The sequence below is a fragment of the Uranotaenia lowii genome, chromosome 1 (genome assembly GCF_029784155.1).
Source record: "Uranotaenia lowii strain MFRU-FL chromosome 1, ASM2978415v1, whole genome shotgun sequence".
Taxonomy (NCBI): Eukaryota; Metazoa; Arthropoda; class Insecta; order Diptera; family Culicidae; genus Uranotaenia; species Uranotaenia lowii.
The window spans coordinates 49,334,460-49,357,658 of NC_073691.1; the positions used below are offsets into that span (position 1 = coordinate 49,334,460).

The 23,199-nt window shown below is 37.0% G+C and overlaps 1 long non-coding RNA gene across 1 annotated transcript; it reads left to right on the plus strand.

Annotated features, from left to right (window-relative positions):
• Nucleotides 1-18,249: 18,249 nt before the first annotated feature.
• On the plus strand, nucleotides 18,250-19,077 carry LOC129740468 (uncharacterized). Its single transcript, XR_008736251.1, has 3 exons — nucleotides 18,250-18,392; nucleotides 18,538-18,654; nucleotides 18,729-19,077. It is a non-coding gene; the product is annotated as an uncharacterized LOC129740468 (long non-coding RNA).
• The last annotated feature ends 4,122 nt before the right edge of the window (nucleotides 19,078-23,199 follow it).

The window sequence follows — 23,199 nt, forward strand, 5'->3', positions numbered from 1 at the left end:
GCGACCTCAGGTTGCTTCAGTCGTGCGATATTTAACCGAGGCGGGCGCCAGTTTCGTGTGTTGTTCACTACGGAGAGTTTTGGGCGCATCTTCACCATCATCAGATAGTGGTCTGACTCGATGTTGGCGCCTCGATAGGATCTGACGTCGACGGCTGTCAATCAAATCGTGGTCGATCTGTGATTGCGTTTGGCACGGTGATCTCCAGGTGTATTTGTGTGGGAGGCGATGCTCGAAAAAGGTACTACGTACGGCCATTCGTTTGGAGGCGGCGAAATCAATAAGTCTGAGGCCGTTTTCGTTGGTCAGCTGATACGCACTGAACCTTCCAATTGTCGATTTAAATTCCTCCTCCTGGCCGACCTGAGCATTAAAATCCCCGATGACGATCTCGATATCATGTTTTGGGCAACGGTCGTATTCACGCTCCAGCTGCGCGTAAAATTCGTCTTTGTCGTCACCAGTACTTCCGAGGTGAGGGCTGTGCATGTTGATGATACTGATGTTGAAGAACCGGCCCTTGATTCTCAACCTGCACGTTCGTGAGTTGGTCGGCCACCACCCGCTCACGCGCTTTTGCATCTTTCCCATCACTATAAAAGCTGTTCCAAGCTCGTGTGTGTTGCCGCAGCTCTGGTAGATGGCACGTTCATACCGTGGAGCCCTTCCAGTATACCTTCTGCAGCGCTACGATGACGAATTTGCGGCTCCTCAATTCGTTGGAGAGCACGTGGGTACTGCCCACAAAATTTAGAGTTCGGCAATTCCATGTTCCAATTTTCAAATCGCTTGTCCCTTTTCGTCGCGTGGGTCTTTGCCGATTTCCATCCGGAATTTGTTGTTCGTTGTTCATTGCTTATGTTTTTTGTAGTCACGGGCTCACAAGGCCCGCAGCTTACCCCACTATCTCGCAGGAGGACCGTCGTGTTGTTGCTGTTTTGGGTCCCGAACACCACCAGGACGATGTTGCACTCCGCACGCCGCCCCTGACATGGAGAACAGACGCGTACGAAGCCCCCTAACTCAGTTTGCAGACGATCAAAGCATCCACCGGGGTTGGGTACCCGATTTCCGCTAAGGTTGCTCACACTCCAGCTAGCACCACGGGGAGGTGGAGAATCGGAGTTGCAGACAAGAGGTGATATGACCACTACCCGAAGGTAGGGTTTATGAGGTCTCGAGTTACACATTGTCAACCGTTCACTAGCCACAATATTCAGTTGAAATCTACGAAGAACGGCCCAGAAAATCGATTTTCATCCAAAAGTTTGTTTCGAAATAATAACAGATCTGAACGTTTCATAAACTTATAAAAAAAATATATTTCGCAATTTATTCTGGTTTCTTAAATGAAACTTTGAGTGCTTTGAGGCATCCACAGATCATTACATTTTTTGTGGGTTGGTGGTATTTTCTGTGAGAAAGCGATAGGATTTTGTAAAATGGGACGAATTGATAAGGAAACCCGTGTTTTTATAATTCAAAAATACTGCTTAGATGGACTATCGTGTAGAAATATTGCAAAGCTTGTGATACGATTGAAGTCTGCGGTTTATCAAATCATAAGGAAGTTTGGAGAGCACAATTCTCTTGAAGATTTGCCACGATCCGAAACCAGAAGAGGCACAGTGAATCCACAAATCGAGAAGAAATGTATTAAAAGCATTCGTTGTCACATGAACACATCTCTGTTCGAAGAATTGCCAAGAAACTGAAAATTTCGGTTGGGACTGTCCAAAACATAAAACAAAGAAACCACATTAAGACCTACAGGAAGCAGAGACATCCTAAACGAAGCGCGGAACAGCACGAACGAGCGAAGCAGCGATGTCGGAGACTGAATACGTATTTGAAGAAGCAAAGTAACCGTAGCATTTTTATGGACGATGGAACTTATTGCAATCTTGACCAGAGATGCCATTCTCTACCGAGAAAGACGGAGAACGGAGAATAAAACACCCCCGTGCGATAGCTGCAAATCTCCCTGGTGAGATTTTTTGTTTCTCTCCACACATTATTCGCACCCCGGTTTCGAAAGCCACACACACCTAATTTCAATAGCTCCAGTGTGCGACAATTTGTCACCGTAGAGCATCACCCCGGTGAAAACACAGAACCGACTGGTTCAAGCCACAAAAAAGCAAAGACAAAAACAAACACGATGGTGTGCATAATAATAGCATCAACAAACGATGAATGTTTCGGGCCAGTGGTTCAGCTTCGTATGTATTGGTAAACGCAACAAGCCAAGCCAGCTGCCGTCGCTGTCGCTCTCCGTGGTGAAAACATTTTTTCACTGTAGTGTGTGTTCGCTCTGTCGTGTTGTTTTTCAGATTCTCTACAGAGGTTCGGTTGAAGATCTCTGCGGTGCGTTTCAGAGAATCTCTACCGAGAATCGAAAACCGAGCACTTCGGTGATTCTCTGTAGAGAAATTGCAAGTCTGATCTGGACACAGCCTCCTGGGCCGCAATTTTCCAACGCAATTGTTGGTGGAAGGTTCCTCATGACGAGCGATCCGTTGAAATCGAAAAGTTTGGCAAAAAAGTGCTTGTTTGGCAAGCTATCTGCTCTTGTGGTAAAAGAAGTTCGCCATATTTCACAACAGGTACCATCAATGGTGAAAATTATCGTAAGGAATGAAACGAAAAACGCCTTTTTCCTTTTCATCGTCATCATACAAGCCCAACATTACGCTTCAGTTACTCTCAAACTACTGAAATCCTTCAAGATATGTTTTGTTGAGAAAGGGGTCAATCTGCCCGGTAGAGCGTTACTGGGTAATCATCAAGCGCAATCTTCGGGAGGATGGTAGAGAAGCACAGTCCATCGACGAGTTCAAGAAAATGTGGACAAAAGCCAGCCGGAAACTGCAAAGAGGCTTATGAGGGAAGTTTGAGGAAAAGTGCACCAATTTTATCGTTGAAAACTTTTGGTTAAATTTCTCACTTTGTTCTTGTTCTGGATTAGTTTTGCAATGTTTTACAGAAAACTCTATGTAATTAGTAATTTGGTCAATAAATGAATAAAATATCGTCAAAACAAAGTGTTCGTTTTATAAAATGAATACTCCTTAGATGATTCTACCCACAGATCAACAAACTGGCTCCCGAAGGGCTCTGCGCGTGGGGTCATAAACAAGAATCACCAATAAACCGGCGAGCCTCTGTGCAAATTGCGTCGCCCTCTTTCAATTAGCCACTAGACAACCAGATACATACATTTCTACAAATGCAATGTTGGAACGTTCTGTTGACTGTTTTGTCATTGATCAGGGTGTTATGATCTGTTTGTGAATTGAACACGTTAAGCGGCCTACGTCACAGGTTGTCTCTTGACTGGTGCTCCTTGAACCAGTAATTTAAGATTTATTTATGTGTGACATACCTACTGTGCTGGCAGCTGGTTTCAAGTTTACTGATTCAATTTTCATGATCAAACAGTAATTGCGCAAGAGAGTGTAGGTTGATCTGGTACAGTTACAACTGTTTGATTTGTTATGACCAGAGGAATCCGAGTCTCTTGGATTGTGATGGATTATTTTAACTTATATATCACTTCATTGTTATACATTTTATTAAATAATAAAAAATGAAAATGTATTTATAACATTTCTGAACTTCAGTATTACTTCGATACTCCTCCATGAAGAATACAGAAGTGCGAAACCAACTTGAAAGAACATGCATACAAAAAAGGTTTCCAAATCAAATTACCGAGCCAATAAACCATAAAATCATCCAAGCCACAATAATCGATTGGAAGCTGCCCATCTTGGTCGTTTTTAACTGGCTCTGGAATCGATTCTTGCACCCCAGAAGTGATCCATCAACCGCAACCGCTTATCCGCAGCATCAGCATCATCAACAACATCAGCAGAATCATCATCTCGGTAGCAACGTCAAAATACGAAAACCCGATCTGGAAGCCGTGGCAAATTCGCTCGACTGCTACCAGTCTTGGATTTCCTTCTCGGTTTCTTCTGACTTTCCTCTGCTCGGAAGGGCCCTTCCAATATTGTATGTTTTCTCCTTACTCAAAGTCCATGGATTGACGGGTGTTTCTGTGACCCAGACCCAGGGCCCAGAGGGCGATAATCTGTGTGGTTTTGTGTTTGGAAGTTTGGTTTTTAATTTTTCGGAAGATTTACATTATCTCGTCAAATAATGGTGGGGGGAGAGAGAAAACTTAATAATAATAAGAAAATTCGACGAAACGAAACCTGTGCAAGGCGAGAGAAGGGTAAATCGAACCAACAAACTAAAGGGCTTCCCGTAGAATTGGCTGGGGGTCCCCCTCGTGAACAAGTCAGCATGAAATAAACAATTGTAGCTTCTTGGTTCCCCTCCTTTAATTTTCTTGCATTTTTCGGGGACGCGGATCACTCCTTCTGGGTCACGATGGGAAGCTGCTGGGGGTCTCGGAAACCTACAAAAATTGAGCTGAAGTAAACACGGTTTCCGTAAACTTTAGTGACTTCTGGAGAAATTTAAACACCTTGTGTATTTTTATTTTCATAAAAAAATAGGATTATACTATTTTTTTTTATAAAAAAGTGAGTTTTTTCCTTATCTTTTCAAGGGTATTTACAAATGCTAATTCTATCTGATTTCACTTATGGGGATTTTTTTTATATTATCTGACAAATTGGTCTTTAGATCTTCCCCAAAAAACCTCTAACATTTTTATTTTCGAGTAGGATTCTGTTGAATTTAATAATTTAGCTACAAGATATTTTGGTTTGTAAATGAGCGTTTAATCATTTCAGTTTATAAAGTTCTTATAAGCGAACTTAGAGCTATAGCGATAACAATCTTATCGCTTATTCTAAGTGATTGTCAACTCTGAATCATTCCTTAAATAACTGCCAACACTGCAGGGAAACTCAGAACCACAAGCTGAGTTAGCGTGTATGATGACAACAGTTGTATGGGTCGATTCACGATGACGTACTCGCTAAATTTGAAATACTCAGAGCCCGGCTCAATTTTACTCAGAGATCGCCTTTGATATGAAGCAGCCGTCGCTTGATCTAAAACGACACGACACGAAAGTTGGCACTCAGCGAATTCGAGTGCTTGAAGGCGACAACTGAGTAAATGTTGATCATTTAGTTCAAGGCCTTACATTACTTTTTACGAAGTTGCTGATCTTTTATTCGGAATACCAATTTCTAATGGTAAATATTAACTATAATCAACATTTTCTGGAAAATCTGACGTTTTTGATTTAATTACAGGGTGCGAGAATGGAATATGCGAAGAAGGAACACTACTTTCGGAGGTGCACTAGCAGCAGCAATTTAAGCTAAGCCACAATCCGGTTTCGTTGTCCCCAATTTGGTGATCCGGCGGATACCACTTTATCATCCAAATGAGAAGGCCACTATTTTGGTGTAAAAAAGTGGAGAGGTACAAGTGTGATTTTAAAAAAAATGTAAATTTGGTGATAATTCAAAAAAATTATAATTAAGGAAATATAACCAATAAGCAAAATATATTCACTTTTTATTATTATGATACACCAATCTAACAATATTCTTTTTGATTTAACTGGGTTTTACTATTCCTACGTGGGAAAAGCGGCCGAAATCCGTTCCGAAATCATCCGCACATTCTGAGTAACCCCGACTCAGTTGTCGCGAAAAGGGCTGTTAGTCAGATCTGAGTAAAGGCCGTTTAGTCAGAACTGAGTAGGTGCGGCTTTGGCGACAACTGAGTAGCCGTCACTCTGAACTGAGTAACTGAAAGTTACCGAGTATGTTCCCTTTTGTGGTGACAGTTCGCACGTCCTGTTTACAAAATTTCACGAAAGAGAAATGAGGCGAAATTTTTTGTGTAGCTACACGGTCAAGAAATTTTACTCAAAACTCAGTTTGAGGATAGCTTATAACCAAGTCCCATTTTGTGAACTAAATTTAGCGCATTTTTTTGGTTTTAAACGATTATCTCTCCGGGAACGAACAGAAAGTTGAAAACTCTTAAAAATTTCGAAGAGGAGATTTGTTTATTAAAATCTTTCAACATACGTCTCTTTCGTACGTCTCGGTGGTCGAGTGGGTAGCGTGGTAGGACGGTAATCGCTAGACCACTGATGGCATGGGTTCGATTCCAATCTCGGTACTGGGTGTTAAATGTTCATCTTAAGTTGTCCACGTCATTTATTCAGTCTGTAAAGCCTAAGTCGGCTAAGACGGTGTATGTCTTTTTTTTAACATGTTTTTAAAACCCCTTTTCAACACATTTCTTCTGGACCAAACCCACTTTGCATTGAATATTCTTGGTGCAGCACTTCTACTTGAAACTAAAAATCCCATCGAATGGCCATTTGTGGAAGCTTCTAAAGGATTTGAATGTTCCGAAACGATTGTCTGGAAGCCTCTAGTGTTATTTTGACAGGAAGCTGTAAATAAATTCAGGGGCAGAAGAATCCAATATAGGAAAATTCTACGGTAAACGTACTGAAAGAGAGCTGAACTATTCTAAATTGATACGTTATGATATTTTCGTCGAATAGTTTAAATTTTAAGTTTAAATACATTTATTCCGATATTTCTGTTTCCAGCTGGATTTACGAACAAAATGATTGATTTTTCATCATTTGATTCTCGAAACATCTTATTTCTCAACAACTAATTTCTTTTTTAATTTTTTTATCCCAAAATTGAGCTGGGAACTATTGCTAAAACTGTGTGAATGAAAATTGAATAAAGACCCAAATGTTTGCTTTGCTTCCTCAGCGTGTATAATTGGAAATTACACGCTCATTTTTTATAACCATTTTTGGTTCAAAAATAACCATTTTGAGCCTTTTGCCTTAAAATTACCTTTATGGTTAGTTTTTAAGAATTTTTCCATTGACAATCTGAACCATTTTGATAGTTTTCGAGTATAAACCGAAAAATGGTTAATAATTTGGTGTATCGCCATTTTGAAAGTGGTGCAGCTTGACGCCGATTAAGAATTTTTTTTCTTCTACGAAACTGAGTCCAGTTTTCCGAAAAATCGGTCCCTGCAAATTGGAAAAGCATCGAATTTGGTGGAGACGGGGACAGGTAAGAGATTTGAGTCGATCCCAATCTCGCAATAAACAAAACAAAAATTTCAGAAAACCGATTGTTTTTCTCACTGGATCAGGAACGGGACGGACTGTTTGAAACATCACCCACCTGACGTAATTGAATCACTAGACCTCCCCCCGTTAATGAATAGCAGACTACGTAGTTAGGTTTTTGCCATCCCATTAGAGCTATGGCTCTGTCACTGAGGCGCCGTCGGTTCGATTTTTTATTTGGTTTCGGTAGCGATCGTGGAGGGATTTCACTTCTGCTACCGGATGATTCGGCTGCTGATGGGTTGTTTCCTTATTGCTAGGATGCAGTCCTGATTCTTTTTCCTGTGCTTAAATATTAAAAAGTTAGTAGTTGATAATTATAAGTATAACCACAGATGAAGTATAACGTACAAAAATAAAATAAAAATTCTAAAAAAAATTCTTTTTTTATTGAAAATTTTCATTAATTTCACAAATCGCCCTAAATTACTCTCGAAAATACGGTTGAAAAGTAACCATTTTCTTCCTGCTATGATATTCTTTTGTACGGTTAAAAAATAACCATATTTCAACTTCTCCTCGAGAAGTCATTTTATGGGTTCTCAAAAAGAGAGGTCATAAAACAACAGAACGCGGAAAAAGGTCAAATATGGTTATTTTTTAACCAAAAATGGTTATATTAGAACAAGCGTGTAAGGAATCAAAACAGTACGGAAAAATAGTGTTAATCATAAAATGTGTTGAGAATACACATTCATTGAGACTAATCGATTGATGCTCAAAATTTGTATATCCCCAATTCAATTTTGGGTAGATTTGGGTTACCAATATACAAATGAAAACTAAAACTCGATTACTCAGCTCTGTATAAAAAGATTGTTGTTGTTGGAATTTCATTGAAGGGGTGTCTATGTGAAAAAAGGAAAAATCGTGAGCTTTTTGACGGTGGCGAAAAAACAATCAACCTTTTTTAGCTTAAACGGACTGTTAGATGATGAAAAGAAACGAGTTTTAACTTTTCGTACGCTGATTATGTGGATTCTGATCATTTTTGGTTCGGAAATCGGTAAGTGTTAACATTTTTGTCAATACAAACTGCTTCAATTTGTTTTTTTTTTGTAGAACGGACGAAGCGAACAAAAACTTCCGGAACAGGATGATATTATTCAAAATCCCGGAAGGCCATTGAAATCCGGTGGAATCAAATCGGATGATAAATATAAACAGGCAAATGGGCTCAGCCGCTGTCGAAATATTGACTACCGATGCAAATCATTTTTCGAAGGACCATCAGATTACGAAGAAATTAAGAGGACGAAAAAAGAATGGAAGATTGGTTGGATAACTATGGACCCGAAATCCTCCAGCCATGGGAAAACAGTTAAGGTTGAAAATAATGAAAATCATCAAGGGGAACTAAATCTAAAGAAAAATTGTAATTCTTTCTATAGCTGTCGGGCCCAAATGGAACCCGTTACTTCTCTGGATAATCAGGAATTGAGCCACAGTGTGTTAGTCTACTCGGGCTGGCCACTTCAATCGCATTAACAAGCATCATATAGGCTCAGGATACGTAAAATGCTTGGAGGAAAAAAAAACCACTGGTAGGAGTATTCCGATGTGCACAATAAAACAACCGAGGAAATACGAGAAAATATCGTGTTGTACATGGACTGCCGCGAAACGCCGGATTTTTACTTTCATTTGGTAGGTACGTATTTGGAATTAAATTCTGGTGAACAAATCATAATACAAGTATTTTTTTAACTTTTTAGTGGCTCTACTACATCCGATTAAAAACTTGGGTGTGCTTGAGTGATCGGCTAAGAGAACGGCACTGGATAACATTTTTCCTACCAGGAGGTCAGGAAACGTTTCGAGATTGCGGTGACTTCGGTCAGGAACTGATGCTGAGGCTTCGTCCCCAACCTTCCAGTATAGTTGGAACATAAGCTTGTAGGCGCTGAGTGATAACATTTGGGGAATCTTCCGAATATTTTTTTTTCTCATGATCTCAACAATCCTTACGAAAGGTTGATACAATCGGATTTGGATGAAATTAATATTATAAATATTATTACTTTCAATTATTGATTTGTACTTAATAAAGAATAAATTTTTTAACAGAGACTTTTTTCTATTTAGAAATCTGAACATTTCTTTTGCAGAGATTTTTTTAATGCATGGGCATCCCCATGTCAAAATATACAGAATTGACTAACTGGCTGAAAGCTTTCGAATGTGTAAAAGCTTTTTACTCACGCTCTGTGTAAAGCGCCCAAACATAAAACTAAGTGGAGACACTTTTCTCGAATCTGTATGGATTTTTATACAGATTAGAGTAACTTTGGTTACCGTGAGGAATCGCGAAATGTCAGGCCAGGCAGTGCGTGAATCGACCTATTATTGTCATCATCAACTTTCAACCGCTATTGTTCTCAATTAGTGAATTGACGAAAAGAGAACGAAACAAAAACAATGTGTTTTGGTTTTCTGGAATCGGCAGTCATCCGGAATGGGCCAATCCGGATGGGAAAATGAAGTTTCAAGATGATCCTAAAAGCGTTTGTTTCAAAAAAATGTTTATTTGTGATTGATGAAAGTTGATCGGGTTGTTGCATATTTTTTAAATAAATTAGAACGTGAGCTACCATTATTGTGATTATTATTTTACATACCAAAAAAAAACAACAATCCCATTTTTTTGATAATTTATGTATCTACCATTCAAATCCAGCATTTTCCGAAAGCAGAGTTGGGCATTTGAAACCTCTACAGTCTATCAAGAAGTTTATACAAAATAAATTGAACAATATTTTAAGGCTAAATACTCAAAACAGACAATGATGACGATAGTATAAAAAAATATAAATAAATATCAGCATAAGTTTATTAACCCAACAGAAAGCCCGGTAGGATCCGAAAAAAGTAGGTCAAGCTCGATCAACAAGCCCCCGTCTGTTTTCGTCCGTTGCGATCAGAACAGTTTCCTCTTAGTCGTAGTAGAAGCTTCACTTACGGCGGCCCCAGAAGACAGAACACTCGATTGAATAATACGACGCAGTTTGCAATCGCGCCTTCGCGCAACCCAATCATCATCATCGTCGTCGTCGTTGTCAGGTCACTACCTACTGTCTTGTCCTGCATCAGTCCCTTGAACAGCATCAGAAAAACCGGTTCTTTGCTCCGTCAGGGTCTGGTCTGATGGAGGTTTCAAGTAAGTCGGTAGGACCACACCCTTCACTCCGCTGCCCTGTCTTCTCCTTCGTCTTCTGCCGCTTAGAGGGCTACCCCAACGATCACTTTTATTCTTGGCAACTGTCTCGCTCCCCAGGAACCAACTCCAGCTACCAGTCGATCGTTCGTGTGTAGTTTCAATTTGGAGCGTATTGTTGTTATCATCGGCCAACGAACGAATTACTGTGCTGCTGCTGCTGCTGCTGCTACTTGCTCCCCGTCGTCTTATTCGATGGAGTCGCTGATGGAAGCGTCTTCTCCAGGCTGCACTTCTTTTTCTCAGGTTTCCCTCAGCGATCCCACAAAGAAGTCCCCCAATCAGCCACCAGCCAGTCCGTCAGTCAGCGAGCGGGCATTTGTGATTAATCGAAAGACCAGTAGCTGCTACGGTTGATTTCGGTTTCGGTTTTCGACTCAGCGCAGCATCCAAGCCGATCCCGGCCGAAGATGCTCACTCACGGTTGCACTGTTGTTGCTTTTATTATTGTTATTGTTGCTCCATGATCCTCTTGTTTATTGTTATTGCTTTTTATTGTGTTTAATTTTTTTTTCTTTTCCACTTTTTCTTTTTCGGCTTTCGTTCTCTGCTAGAAGTTGATTTTGTTTTCACCTTTGCGGTTTTTCATCTCGGGATCATTGCTCCCTGTTGATCACCATTTGGTGGGATGAGCCGATTTATGATCTATCGCAAAGAGGATTTGCGAGTTTGTTAAAATCATTTTTTTAAAGGGGCCAACAAATAAGTAAGTTTTCGTAAAAAACTCTTCGGAGATTCTTGCCGTACCGTAAAACGGGGTAACTTTGTTCACCGGGGTAGATTTGAACAACAATGAACTTTTCCACATTATCATCAATAACTCATTCTATAGTTGAATTTTTGAAATTTGTTTTCTACGTTTGAAAGCCTATTGGTTGAGTATCAAATAGGCAAAATTTGTTTTGTATTTGAATTTTTTTTGTGTTAGTAAAAAATCTAATTTCAAAATGTTAAAATATCAATTTTTCCAAGGCTCGCAAACAAACATCTCTCCTGATGATACCAATAAGCATTTAAGTGCAAACCGGTTGTTTAGTGTCAAAAAACAACTTTTTGTTTCTTTGTATATGAACAGTTGAAGTGCTATTTTATTAGTCATCCAGTGATAATTTTTTTAAATTTAAAAAATAAGGACATTTTCCAAAAGTAATCCCGTATTGGACAAATGGATAAAAACCCTATGAAATCGTTAATTTTGAAGAAAAAATGAAAATGGAAATAGTGAGAGGGCCTAGGGGATTGTGTGAAGGTAAAATTTCATTTTTATTTTGAAGCTCACTATTTAGCAATTATAATTATTTTTGCCCCTAAATGTAGGCAACATCATAGTTCATTTTTCGATTTTAAATATTTTTAAAATAAAACGATAAAAATCAAGGTGAAATTGATAAACTAGCATTTGTAAATGTTATGAAGGGGTTCTGTATCCTTTATGATCAAGAAAACTTGTTAAACCGTCAAAATAGAGACCGACCAATGTCACTCCAAAGCATCCAATTCGGGACAGACACGAAAATGATTTTTAAATCAAATTTAAAGAGGTCTAATTAATTTCTGCATCCATGTTTTACGTTCATAGGAGTCCAGTACTGATTTTAAAAATATGAAACATGCCACATTCCCCTTAACAGAAAAAATAATCAAAATATATTGAAAAAAGTGATCAATATTACCCCGGACTACGGTATCTATTTCAAACCAACAGATTTAGTGTTCTTCAAATACACAGAAATTTGTATTTAAAAAGTCAACTTGATCCTGTGGTAGCGAAATGCAAATTCATGTTAAATTTGCCCTCTACAATATGATTTATGCATTGTACATTGTTTTCCAAGTTTTCCCTTATTAAAGTTTTCAGTTTTCACTTATATGAGTATAAAACCCGGTTTCTTCTTTAACACACTAAACAGGGGCAAAATCAATACCTCTATTTGGGACAAACCGGGCATCTTCTGCCGCATAGTCTAACAGCAAATTCATATCATCATCATCATCATCATCAAGGTTGCCGAAATCACAGAAAAATCTGTAATTTCACAGAATTTTGAGCAAATTTTCATCACAGAATCTGTGTCACAGAACACAGAATTTCGAAATTTTCAAAGATTTCACAGAATTTTTGAATTTAAAATGAATTTTAAAAATTTAAATTTTTTGGCTTATATAAAATTTAGATTGCTTACATTGAATGGGAAAAGTATGTTAAGGTTGCTAATGTTAATTGATTTTTTCCAACTTAAATGTTAAAATGACCCAATTTATCATGAATTTTCTAATAAATCTAAGGAAATAGCATCACAGAAAACCATCACAGAATTTCTGGCTAAAATCACAGAAAGTCAGAATATTTTTCCTCAAAAAAACAGAATTTTTTTTCGGCAACCTTGATCATCATTATCTGTCAATCTTTCAGCCATAAATCCAATGAATCTTTTTAGTAATGGACACTTCAGATTAAATGAACTCACATAATAACCTTTTTCATTTATAAATGGCCATGACCTGAGGTAAGGTTGCCTGAATTTTTTTCAGCACGTACCTGGGCTGGAAATAATCCGAGCCGTTTTTTTCCTTAAAACCTGGCAAAATCCAAGCATTTGAGTTCGTAAATGTCAACCAAATATCTCGGCAATACCCGGGCAAATTTGGCCAACACCCAGGAATTACTAAACAAAATCTAGGAAAAAAAAATCAAGATAAAAAATTATTTTTCATTAATAATTGTCAGCAGATCTTAAATCGTATTTTTGGCTTCGAAAAACCTTCCATGATTTCTTTTTTTTTAATTTTATTTCTGACTTTTCAAACACAATCCTTCCATGGTTATTTTTATAAAACTTGCTTAAAAAATTCGTTTTGGACGCATAAAAAAAATCTACAACACAATGTTTTATTTGTTTTGTATGATTTGGCATATAAAGTGAATAAAACATCAAGGCAAAATCAAGGATTTTTTCAAAGAAATCAAGGCAACTGAACCGGAACGGACTTTCCTCAATTTTTGTATTAAATATCCGGGCAAACCAGGATCAAACTGGCAAACCCGGCAGCCTTATCATATGGGGGGTTATTACGGCACAAAAACATTGAATTTTGAAAATCACGGATCTCCGGTTTCAATCATGTTATTTTGCTCCGCTTTGTGCAAACGTAACTAATTAAAGGTTAAAAATAAGTGCGCACGATTCTTTTTCATTTTTTTTGTATCCTCACTTCCCTTCCAGCTGGAATGTCCCAAAGGTCATTTGAAAAAAGAGCAAAATCAATCTATGTTGAGCAATTTCAGTATTTTGGTTTTATTATTTATGTATAATGTCAAGGCAATAGTTGATATGAGTAAGAAACTAAACCAACAATTGATATGCTAGCTTTTAGCGGCGATAAGGGTATAACGAGCACCCGGAGCGAACTGGGCACCCCTTTTTTTGAATTAATTTCTGAGCAAAAAAAAGACTTTTCTTCATCATATTCACAGAAATATTTACAAAAATTCAACAAGATTGTCAAGTGACGAAAATATTTTAATTTTTATGCTCTTAAGTTTGTTATTTTATCGTGATCTAGGGCAGATAGGGGCATAAAAAGCACCCGGGGCATAATAAGCACTCCACTTTTCTATCTTTTGTAAAGAAATATTTTAGAAAAACTAACTCGGTTGTCAAGTTAGAAAATAGTATAATTTTTAAGCTCTGGAAAATAAGCATTTATGATCGTTAAACCATCTTAATCTATAATGTACGCACAGCAACATGATGAACATTCCTCAATTTTCACTATCATTAAATGTTTAGGTTTTCACTATAATCAATTTTAAAAAACGTTTTTAATTTAAATTGTTGACTCGGGGTGAACAGAGCACAATTATTCGGGGCACGATGAGCGTTTTCTGCCGTAGCATCTAGCAGTGAATTCAACTCGATGTAGTCAACTGAATGATAGAGCTAGAGTTTGCCTAGATAACATTTGACGATTTGGCCTATTGGTTAGATGTCGGAGAGGTAATCAGTAGACTCGAGTTCGATTCCTGTTCGAGGAGATTTTTTTTTTAAATACCAATCATGATCGATTATTTTGATTGTTGCATTTCATAACTAGTAGCTTCTTGGTGGGTGATGCAAAGCACCAAAAACATAATGTATGAATGTGTGTGAATTGCTTGTATTCTACAAAAAGTCATTCATTATTTTAGTATTGCTTTGTTTGATGAATCTACGCCTCACCATTCAGTGTAAAATGCATCGATCATGAATGGTAAATGAAAATAAAATCACCTCGAGCAGGTATCGACCTCGAGCCTACTGATTAGCTCTCCGACGTCTAACCTATAGACCAAATCGTCAGACGAAACAAGTCAAGCTGTAGCTCTATTATTCAGATGACTTCATCGAGTCAAATTCACTGCTTGATTCCACGGCAGAAAACGCTCATCGTGGTCCGATTAATGTTGCCTATACTGCCCCAGTGGGGAGTCTCATTATGCCCCTACAATGACTGATTTTCAGCTTTCGGAAATTTTTTTAAAAAATGCATTTTTAAAATTTTTTATCAACCTTTTCAAGTATAATCCAGTTAGGAAATATACTTTTTGAGTGTCTGAATGCGAAACAACAATGTAAGTCACATATTGTAGCTGTTTTCTATAATTAAATAAGCGTCTTCCTTAAGGTGACCTTTATACCCTTCAGGGCCGTAGGAAGAATCGGCTCATGGGGGGGGGGGTTTGATGGCAATTTTTTTCCTATGACATTTTTGCTTGAACAATGCATACACAAATGAAAAAATGTTATGTACTAAGTACAAAAAAATAAGGTTAAAGTTATTTTACATTAAAAGTTATTAATTTTTGAAAATAAGTCTAAGGAGTTGTTTATTTATTTCATGAAGCTTCAAAAAATATGGGGACTTATAATATAGCTCAGTTGGTAAACCAGTTGCCTCCCGAGTCTGTGAGTTCAAGCTCAAGAGTAAACATCGAACACAGTTTTTCCAGATAAGTTTTTCAATGCCTGGTGCGCCAACTGCATCGTTGATAGAATGAATGTAGAACCGACTGTAATTGAAACAAAAAAAAAGGATTTTGCACGCTTCATTAAAAAAACACATGTTTTACTCACTTACATTCGCAAGCTAATTCATTTGAACCGCAAACATAACTTTTTTAAGCATGGGTGAAAACGTAATATTTAATAGTAAAAAATTAGGTTTAGGGTTCAAAAAGGGTTTATTTTCTACTCTTGTAAACTCAATTAATATTTAAGATTTTAGTTACACAGTAAATTTTGGCCTCGATTTGGAGCAAAAAAAAATTGCTGGAAACATCCCGAATCCAATTTTTTTCTGAAACCAGCAAACAATCTCCGTCTTGCTGGTTTTTTCAGCACATGAAATGCATAGCTGAAAAACCAGCAATCGATCTATCAAACTTGGATTTTTTGTTGTTTTTATCAGTTTTTTTCGTTGCTGTTGAAGACTGTCGTTTTATCAATGACGGTTATGGCGTTTTAAGGTAGAATTCAATTTAACGAATCATTCTATAAATATAAAATTAATCTTTATTTTCCTTCATATTTTACCAATGCATGAAACAAACCAAAAGTAGAGGATGAAGTTCGAGATTTGGTGCACAGCAGCCACTCTGCCGCTGGATATTGTTTCGTTATAAAATAAAATTTCAATAAATTGTTTTGTAAAAATGAACTAACTTTATTTTTATTAATCATAGCTTGAGAATTATTAATGTTCAATATGGAAATCAAAAATGAAAATCAAATGAGAATCCATTAATGATCTCCAGCAAATGAGATTGCTGATTTTTCAGCGATTGATTCTGCTGATCGTTCTGAAAAACCAGCGAGACTAATATCAGCAAAATTATGCTGATTTCCAGCAATTCAAAATTGTCTGTGTAGAACTTGAAATTTGAATAATCTTCAATATATGTAAACAAAAAAAAAAAAAAAAAAAAAAAAAAAAAAAAAAAAAAAAAAAAAAAAAAAAAAAAAAAAATCCATTAAAAACGCTCAAAAAGTGGCTCAAAAATAATCAAATTTGTTAATTCCAAAACAGCTGTATCCACTAAAGTTGCCTCAGTTTATTTTAAATAAGAAGTATTGGTCCAAAAAGTATCAGAAATTGAAGGAAGGGGATATAGCCACCTAAAATACAGATTAGATGAAGTATAAGTTTGAAAAACTGATCATTATCATGACTGGAAAAAGTGTGCGCTGGCCGAAGGGAGGTACCAAGAATAAAGTAGAATTTATTCTTACAAAAAACGATAAATAATTTTTTCAAATTTTTTCATAAATTATCATAAGATTACCTTCATTTCCTCCATAGAAAGTATTTAGATCAAACTAAAGGTTTTTGAGATACACGCATTTGTAACTGTCCCATTTCTAAAAGAACTAAGCTTTATACAAACAGAAATCCCTTATATTATTATTGCTTTATTTGATGGATCAACGACTCACTGTTTAGTGCCAAATGCATAGATCATAAATGGTAAAGAAAAAAAAATGCCACGACCAGGAATCGAACTCGAGTCCTCTCAGAGGACTCCTCTGATTATCTCTTCGACACAGCTAATAGTTCAGTTGATTTCATCGAATAAAATTTGCTGCTAGATTCTGCGGCAGAAAACTCTCATCGTGCCCCGATTTTTGGTGGCTATACTGCCCCAGGAGTGGTTCTCATCATACCCCTACAGTTACTGATGCATTTTTAAACGTTTTTATCTTATTTTTCATTTTATAGTGTCTAAACACGAAACAATGATGTAACTCACTTAATATAGCTGTTTTCTATGATTAAGTAAGCGTTCTCATTAAGGCGGTCATTATGCACTTAACTCTCCAACATTATTCGAAATACCATTTCCGGCTGACTTTTCCATCTTGTATTGTCTTGCGATAAGATATGGGATATGTTTTATTGGTTTCTTTCAGACATATGCAATTGTTAGTGCCGGCCCGGCATGAAATCTTATGCCAGAAATTCCACCTCAAAGGAACTTCATTATTGGAGAAAAGTCTGATTAGTGGGTGCATACAGCAATGAATTCCATTACAACACTACTATACCTATTTTCAAGTAATTCAAGGCATGGGTCCATACTAAATCATTGAAGATGCGATTCATCTTATCCAAGCGGTAAGATTAGTCAGATTAGTCCAAGCGATTAGAAAAGTTTTTCTGTTAGAGATTGTTTGTTGCACAGCAAATTCAGTGAAAAGATCTTTTAGTCCTCCGAAGATTTTTTTTCTTAAAATTTATACTCGAACGAAGTTTGCAGGGTCAGCTAGCATAACATTAAGTAATCATGATCATGGAGTGGTTGATTTTCTGAATCAATTCATACCTTCTTACAAATTTCCATACAGAACCAGTTGCTTCTATTTTTCGCATTTGTTTCTGATTCTAACAATTACAAGTTGATTTGAAGCCTCAAGCACGTGTTTTAAATACATTTTCAATTTTCTATGCTCCAGAACCAAAATCTCACTGAGCTCAGCAAACAAGATCATCAATTTCGAACCGTGGTATCAATTCGAATTGAATTTCCCCCGGGGAGCAGTGTGTCGAATGCCGGAATCACTTCATCCCAATTTTCACCTATCTCTCGGATATCTGCTTTATACTAGCACTCTCCAGAAGATTGACTTTGAGCCTTGTGCCAAACCTAATTACCATAACCTGCATCGATCATCAACCATACACCCAAAATATTCTAGAAATTAATTCTACGGGATTTTTCACGTAGACTTAGTTTTTGATGCATCCCATCGATTCTACGTGCGTCTTGTAGTAACTACTTTCATTCCACGTATACGACTCATGAATTTCACGTAAAATTCATGTGGATAGCTGAAAATGCTTTTTTTGTGAACGTGTTTGTGTTCACATGTTAATTCTGATAAGAAAATGTACGAGCATCAGTCAGCTGATAGCTTCATGGTGAAAACTTGTGTCGGTTTGCAAATTGACACGTTTGTTTTTATTTTTGGTTCCGTTTCGTTAATTTACCACCCGCTTCCACGGATTTGATCTGACTCAGTGGCGCATCAGGTAAGAAACCGACCCGACGGTAGGAGCCGGAATTTTAAAAGATCCAACCGAATCCACTCACTAGTTAATAACATTTACTTTCGGTGGCTTTCCAGATTTTTTATTAATATTGAAAGTTTTATTTTATTTTCATTTTTGACTTCAGGCAATAGTGAAATATATTCCTCATTCCCTGGAAGAAGCCACCCAGGAAGGATGGATTACTCTACGCAGAACACCGATCGGTACTCGAGGGAACGAGTTCTCCGTAGATACAGACCAGGTAATAACCATTATCACCATCAGAATAATTATTTTCTTCAATGGGATGCTAATAAATTTTTTCAACTTCAACAGGATTGAACATACTAAAACGCACTTCGAGCCGTGGGATAATTCATAGTACCATTATGTTTCCCGGATTATTTCGAAGTGACAATAGTTAGTGAGTAGTAAAAAGCATCGCAATTTTATTTGTAATAATAAATAATAATTTAAAAATAAAAGAAACGATAAAATCAATCAAACAACCAATTGTTCTTAATAAGCTTTCATTTCAAATTTATTCACAATCCATTTAGAATCAAGTAAAACTAACAATAACTTTCATCGCCATATCGCGTTGAACGCACTAGAAAATCACGTAAATTATAGGTGAGGTCCATGAAGCACAAATTCTTATTAGGGGAGCGTTTACATAATTTATTCGTAGCATTTACGTGAAAATCATTTGGATAAAAATTATGTAGTTTTTCACGTAGCCGCTACGTGAGGATTATTTTGGGTGTATGTATGAGATCTGAACTGCCAGCTCTGCGCCAATCAGCCAGTTCACGGTCCAGTCCAGTCGTCATTCGATGCGCTCGATTCGTCGATTGGCTCGTGCCCGATTAAGAAAGAAAAAACAGCCACAAATCTACAACTGATCTGTTGTTTTGCTTTGCTTTGCTTAGCGCGTTTATGTTCAGACCCGGTACTGTTAGCTGATTGCAGACCTGGAGTTGGCCTATTTTTTCAAGACTAGGGCCCTAGCCGAGGTCCGTGGCACACGCCAAACACTTTAATCCGTTCAGTGGATGCGAGATTGCCAGATTTTGCTGCGTCATTTCACATCAACTTAATTACGGTTGGCCCATCTAGCTAGTGATGGTCCGAGGTTCGTCTCACTTGAGGATCCCGAGAGTTCATCAACACTTCCATGCAGACCCCAAGATTCAACACTTGAATTGGTCCAATGGAAGAAAAAGGTTCGCGATTTAATTATCCGCTCCCGGTTTCTGCCGTGGAAGTGAGCTCGTAAGTTATAGAAAGTAGTTAATCTGTCATAAAAAAGGCCCCATAGTATAGTTTTGAGAAGCAGGGAACCTTCGTCTGGATCATCAAGTCAAGTGTGTGTATCGCATGAAAGGTCCAAAATAAGAACATAAATCGAAACCGTATGTCTATGCGGCAACAGTGGGTAGATTTCAAAGAAACCGAGCATAACGACCTGCTGCAATTTTAAACAAATTGAAATTTCGAAGCTTATTTGCTTCCTGTTTTCGTTGGCTGCGCTTGATCTTTCCAAAATAAGATATTCGAGTAACAAGTAAGTACTATCTGTAACAGTATTGAAAATCAATGGCAAAACAGGACTCAACTCTTTAAAATCTGCCATGGTAATAAAATCCTAATCACTTCTGAAAGCCCAATGATTTTTACCCACTTGCAACAATGTTCGAAAACATCAATCAAGCAAGTCATTGACTCTCCACATCCTAACACGTGCACCTTATTCGAGATAACCCTTCATCATGATGAGCATATTAACGCCCCAAAAATTCACCACTCAATACCCACCGACCCACTCCAGGACAAGTCGTATCATGTTCGATCCTGCCTCGACCTGATCGAGTCTTTGTTTCAACGGAACCTTTTTAAATTTGCTCCCAATTCGTTCGAACAAGAGCCCTCCTCAGTAATTTGAAACTTTATGATGCAGGTAAGCCTCAACAAAGTGTGGCGCGGTTCTCGAAATTTGGAAGACGAGCAGCGTCGTGCATCCTCGTCAAGATCAGACAAGACGAATTGGGAAAATTGGTGCAGTCCCTCCTGACCCGGCCTTCCTGACTTGGCCACGATCAAGTTCGATCGTGTTCATGCTTGAATGGGTTTTTCTTCTGTCTCGTGCAGTTTCGATTCGATTTCGTTTCCTCTGAGGATTTTCAAATGCATTAAAGGAGCCCAAGAATCGAGGAAAAATGGATTTGATGGTTTCTGGGCTTTGAATGGTTTAGTTTGAATTTGCTGATTACTTAGCTTAAGCTCTTGTGAGACATTATTTCAAATTGTAAACGACGTGATAATTTTCAAATTATGTACGTTGAAAACCTCCCCTTGAATTTGTGGCAAAATTAAAAAAAGTATAACAAGAACAGTTTGAAAATACATAAAAATTCCTATGACCAAACTTTTATGTTTATGCGATACCACACAGAAAAAAATTTAACTTTTACGTGCCACTGAAAACTGCAACCTTTAAAATAAATCAACCTGTAATTAACAAAACCTGTAATTTTAAATTGTTTTCCTTGAAAGTTAACGAAGATTCATTTATTATTACAGTAGTTTCTCGATTTTATCACTATTCGATTTTATCAATACTCGCCAAATTCACGCTCGATTTTATCACGGTTATTGTTTCGATTTTATCACGCTTTTCAAGAAATCATTCAGAAACCATTTCCAGGTCCTTAATATTCATTCAAAAGCATAGAGCGGCTTTGTTTATGATATTTTTTATGGTTTATGTTATAGTATATAGGTATCCAATAATATGAAAATGCCATTGAACTGCTTATTTTATCTGTATAGTGTTTAAAATCGTCAATTGGATTTTAAAAACGCTTGTAATAATCGACACAAGTATTTTAACGTCACGCTGATGCTAGTGTTGTTACTTGTGTTGGTTAGTCGCTTTAAAAAATTAATTTTTTTTAGTTATGCGAATCATATTAAAAAAAGTGGGTGAATTTAAGTGTTTTTGAAAAGAGATAAGTGTCTCTGATTTCTTTGTTGAGCTTGTTTATTTTAAAGCAGGCATGTCAAACTCGTTTAGGAGTGCGGGCCGCATTAAAAAATTTCTATGACGTAGAGGGCCACAGCCAAAATCAGTTAAATCGGTACATTCAGCTTTAGTTTTTTTTGCAGTAATATTTTACATAATAATCAGTGGTGTTTTTTTGTGACAATTTAAAACGGGGCTACGCGGGCTGCCTTGACCTAAGCCGCGGGCCGCATGCGGCCCGCGAACCCCCAGTTTGACATGCCTGTTTTAAAGGGTGGCGTGCGTAATCCTGATTGGATAGCCTTTAGTATTGTCTGAATGGATAATTTGGGAAGATCAAAATGAAACTCTGCTAGCTTCGTCTGAAAATATGACAAAGATTTCTGTTTTTCTACATATAAAGACAAAAGATTATCTGCCCATAAAGCAAATTTCGAGAAACACACTGTAAAAGTCTAAGTTGAGCAAATTTTAAAATATTTTTCGAATAAATATACTTTTTAGTTCATCAAAGGTGTTAAGATTAAAATATTGAAATTTGAAATTAGCAGAAACAAATTTTTTGCTGCTAATTTTTTTGAACTTTTTTTCAAAATCGAAATAACAGATAACGACTGTTAAATTTCCATCAAAACAAAATAATTCACTATAATTAGATGTAGACTATCAAATGGATATACAACACGGTTTTATTTAAAGAAAAAGCCTAAAAATTTGCTTTAGAGTAGAATAATTAGAACTGAAAACGATCCTTTTTGTATAGTTATCTTTGATAATTACGCCTTATGATCGAAATTTATTGATACAAAACGTTTCCACTACTGAAAACATTATAAATTATTGATTAAAGACAGTAAAAATACTTTTTTCTACTTAAATTTTTAGTTTCGCCAAATTCACGGTTTCGCCATATTCACGGTGAAATTTTTTTTGACCGTGATAAAATCGAAAAACTACTGTACAGCAAATGTCCTGTAAAAAGGTTGTACACTAAAAATTAAATGTCACGTTATTTGTTTTTTGACCTGTAAAATTACGGTAAATGTCCTGCTCCTTTTTGTTACAGGACATTTGCGTAATTTTACAAGAAATAATTTTTGCTGTGCATGTACAGTAGTTCTTGGATAAGCAAAAGATTTCTATGAGTAAGAGAAAACGCTAAAACTCGTGATTTTTTTTTTATCTTCTTTATCGTTTAACTTTTTATCTCTTTAAATCTAGACTAACAAAAATTCAAGAAATGTTCATTACAAAGATCAATTTTATGACATATTGCATTGGTCGGCAACCTGCAGCTCTTCGGTATTCATTTTATTAGAACTAATTAATCATTATTCTAGTCAAAGTGTGTATATTTAGGAGGTTTTTCGGTACATATGTCCAATTTCCTTTTCAGTCATTTTGGCCATTTTGGATTTGCAACTGTTAACTCATGTTTACCAACAAACCCCTGATCAGCTGAGGAAATATTCTTATGCTTGTAAACAAATGCATTGAGCGCCTCGCGCACTTCTCGCCTACTTACTGGAAATGTTGGAGAACCTTGTGTTTCTGAAAAACTTGATTCCGTTGTTAGTGGAAAGCTCTACTTACAAAATATTCATATTTTTCATTATATGTTTCCACATAAAAGCATTTAAAAGGTAGGGGAGAATGAGGATACTTGATCTCTGGGGATACTTGATTCCTTAGCTATATCTCCAAACTAGAATGTCGTACAAAGATCAAATGTTCTAGGAAAATGTGCCAAACAGAACAAAACAGCAATGGTTGATGCTCAAA